Below are 4,225 nucleotides of genomic sequence, written 5' to 3'. Positions count from 1 at the left end.
CCTCCTTCTCCTCCTACTTCTTCTTCTGCCATTGTCAGGTGGAAGCTTAAGCTGTTCATTTTTCATTTTAGATTGTTCTTATTTTCTATTTCCATTCAACATTACACATTTCCTTGTGGTTACTGCTTTCGCTTAGTCTAACAAATTTTTGCTACTTTGTGTTTTCTGCTTTTAACAAAATATTTTCAACTTTCTCTTGAGACTGATTGATGCATTATTTAGAACTATGATGTTCAATCTTCAAGTATTTGGAGAGTTTCTATCTTTCTTACGTTGACCTTTAATTTAATTCTACCATGGTGGGGAAGCATTTGTTATGTAGTTTCTATTCTTCTGCATTTACCAAACGTGGGTCTTCTTGTAAATGTTGCACATTTGTTAAAAATAATGTGTGGTTTGTTTCAGTTTTTATTGAAGAAAACCTTCTCTAAATGGCAGTTAGAATCACATTAAATCCAGATGATCAGTGATGTTGTTCAGGTCATGTAGCCCTGATGACTGTCCTCCCAGATCTGCGAGTGACAAGCTTCACCTGTCATATGGCTGGCATCTGTCATTAATTGTGAGAAATTCTCAACTGCTAATATTTCACGTTTTCCTTCTCTTCCATCTGCTTTGATATCCCCACTATGCGCACCGAATATCCCATTTTATTTCCTCTTTTCATCTCAGTTCTGGATATCTCTATGGGCCCATCCCTATGTTTGCTGGTTTGTTCCTTGGCTTTGTCCATTCTGATAGCTAGTCCAAGCATGATGTTGTTACTTTGTGTCAGGGCGTTTTGATTCTTGGGGCATCTTTTTTTTTATTACTGTTTTTCTATCTCTGATGACATTTTCTTACCTTTTGCAACTTAAGCTCTTACCATGTTGCTCATAGTTACTGTAAGTTCTCAGTGTGATAATTTCAGATTTTTTTTTCTGTTGCATCTTCATCAGGTTTCCTGGCTCGCATTTTCCTCCTGAGTCTGTGCATTTCTTGCCTTTTGTTATGTTTGTGATGTTTTGTTGAAATCAGGCACAGAGCATTGGGTGATAGGAACTGAGGGTAGTCAGTCTGTAGAGCTTTTGCAGTCCTCTGGCATCTGTACACATGGAAAGGTGTGCTTAGGTCTTAGTCACTGACTGTCCTCTGCCCATATCCTTGACACTTAACCCCTTTCTACTTTTAGGGGGCTTGCTGAATGATCTGACTGGGTGTCTTCTACTCCCTGTGTGGACAAGGTTCAAGGAAAGCAATTTTCCTTTGGGACTAGTAGGGAACACAAAGCTCAGAGCATATTACTTCATATTTTTTATTGATTAAGAATTCCACACATGTGTATAGTATGTTTTAATAAAGTCTGTCCCCATGCCCTTTCTTCCAAACTCCCCGGTTTCCACTGCCATGTTTACCTCCCAGTTTCATGTTTTCTCTTCTTCTTCTTTTTCTTCTTCTTTTTTTAAGCCCATAGAGTCCACTTAGTGTTATCTGTAAATGAATGCATGTAGGGCCAGCTACTGGAACACGGTTAGCCTCTCATGTGTGGCAGGTCCAAAGAAAACTGACTCCTTCTCCCAGCCAACAAATCCTCAGCTAGGAGTAGGACTTTCAGATTGACTTGGTTTTGTGTATGTCATGGCGAATGCTAGTTTATATGTGAAAACTCCCTTTTGTATCTCTGTGTTAGTCCACTGGCTTTGGCTCTTACTATTTTGCCAGCTCCTTTTCTGCAATGATCCCTGAGCCTTGGGAATTGGAGATATGATATAGATGTCACATTCAGGGTTCAGCACTCCAGTCTTATTCTTTGCATGTTGTCCATTTGTGGGTGTCTTAGGATTTTTGTGGGTGTCTTAGGATTTTACTGCTGTGAACTGACACCATGACCAAGACAAATTTTATAAAGGACAACATTTAATTGGGACTGGATTACAGGTTCAGATAGTCCATTATCCTCAAGGCAGGAACCTAGCAGCATCCAGGCAGGCATGATGTGGGAGGAGTTTAGAGTATTACATCTCATTCCAAAGGCAAACAGGAGAAGACTGGCTTCCAGGCAGCTAGGAAGATGATCTTAAAACCTACTCCCACACTGACACACTTCCTTCAACAGGCCACACCTGTTCCAACAAGACCACATCTCCAAATAGTGCCCATCCCTGGGCCAATCATATTCAAACCACCACAGTGGGTTTTATGTTAATCAATATTGTAAATGTGACTTTTATTTGCCGGATGTAATTGTCATTTCTAAAACTTACCATCTCTGTCTGTTAACCTAGGTGTAGTTATGGAAGCTGCTAGCCTCTGTACCTTCTAAGCTAGACCTAGAATGTTTTCAGTGTCTGAGACTTCTACTGAAGAAACTCACCCCTTACTAGTTTTTTTCTGGACTCTGGATGGCCGATTCAACTCAGCTGTTCTTGCTCAAAGTCCTCTCCAGCCTGACTGATTCAATCTGGCTTCCCTCTCAGCCTCTGAATTGCTCTACTTGACCTCAAACTAACTCTGGTAATTTGTTCTAATCTTTTGGCTCTTCCTAATTTTTGACTAGTTCTCTCTTTACACATGTCTACCTTGTTCTCTCTCTATAACCTATCTCTGTACAACTGTCTTGGTAAAACTGTCTTCTCCTCCATCTCTCTCTGCACTGTCCTTTTAAGTAGCTTTCCTTTCCTCTCTCTCCTTGTGAGAGTTGGGCAGATCCTACTTAGTCAGCTCTTTCTGATTCATCACTCTGTCTGCTGTTTAATTAGACATCACTGCCAAACATGGATGCATCTTTCTACAAACTAACTTTCTCTACATAGCTTGGGGTTAAAGGTATGTGATAAAAGCATATCTATATTCCAACCACAGGGATTAAAGGTGTGTGGAAAGGCCAGGCAGTGGTGGCGCACATCTTTAATCCCAGCACTTGGGAGGCAGAGGCAGGCAGATCTCTGAGTTTGAGGCCAGCCTGGTCTACAGAGTGAGTTCCAGGACAGCCAGGGCTATACAGAGAAACCCTGTCTTGAAAAACAAAAACAAACAAACAAACAAAAAAGGTGTGTGCAAAGGGCTGAGCCACATCACAACTAGAAACAGATATTATCAGTAAATAACACAATCTTGGGGTTTACAGTGTGATCAAATATCTTGCAACACATCGTCTGCTGCAAAAAGAAGCTTCCCTAGTGAGAGTTCAGAGGTATGAGCATCCATGGGTAGAAGGATCAGTCTTTGGAAGTTGATTAAATTCTATGTCCTCTTAGAAGCAAGTTCTCCCCTAGGGTCTATGACTTACCTAGTCTCAGGGTTTTGTCCCTTTTTAATAGTGTCAGGTGTAAGTTCTGTCTTTTAGAGAAGATTTTAAATCCAATCAGAAAGAGGTTGGTTACCTCCATAATATCCGTACCACTACTGCACAGGTGTGGGGATATCTTGTTAGGTCAGTTAGTTGTTTCTGCAACTTGCAGGATTCATATTTGAGCCAAACTAATGATTACTGTTCTTCTTTTTTTTCTTTTTAAACTTTTATTGCATTATGATGAGAAAAGTTACATGATTTCAATTTATCTGAATTTGTTAACATTTTAAAACATATTTTAAGTAAATAGAATTAAATCACATTCTTGTTTCCCTTTTGTACCCCCACTCCTCTCAGAGACCCCCCTTCAATACCTACAATATCTTTTTTGTCATATTCCTTAAAATTTATATAATGTTATAACAATAAAAATAAGTATTATAAAAGTTGTTTGATATAAAACAACAATCAATTTAACAGTCTTATGTAGATGCTCATCTACAGCAATAGTGAAAATACATTTTTCTCAATATAAATTTTAAATAACTCCAAACATATTAGCTGTATACTTCAAAATAACACATCACTACTAGTATTTTCTTAAATGAACATAAATATATAAAGTCTTTTTGTTTGTTTTGTATTTAGTAGAGTTTAAAATCTTGGCTCTTACTGTGGTACAAGCCCAAAATAAGAACAATTTTTAGACATTGGATTTCATTGTAATAAGGCTGTATTTCAATGACCCTCACATCACCAAAGGATTTTACCTTCATTGTAACTAAGCTGAGAGTTGATAGATCTGCTACACCAAGAAATGAATTGTAGGCTCGATTTTTTGGATACAGACTTCCTGCTATGTTCAAAGCTATTTGACTTGAGTGAATGACTTTATTCTCAGCCCACAGAGAACAGGTTGCATTCATTTAAGAAATGGTGTAGGTATTAAGATGG

The sequence above is a fragment of the Mastomys coucha genome, unplaced genomic scaffold, assembly GCF_008632895.1.
Source record: "Mastomys coucha isolate ucsf_1 unplaced genomic scaffold, UCSF_Mcou_1 pScaffold5, whole genome shotgun sequence".
Classification (NCBI taxonomy): Eukaryota; Metazoa; Chordata; class Mammalia; order Rodentia; family Muridae; genus Mastomys; species Mastomys coucha.
This window is presented reverse-complemented; position numbering follows the sequence as displayed.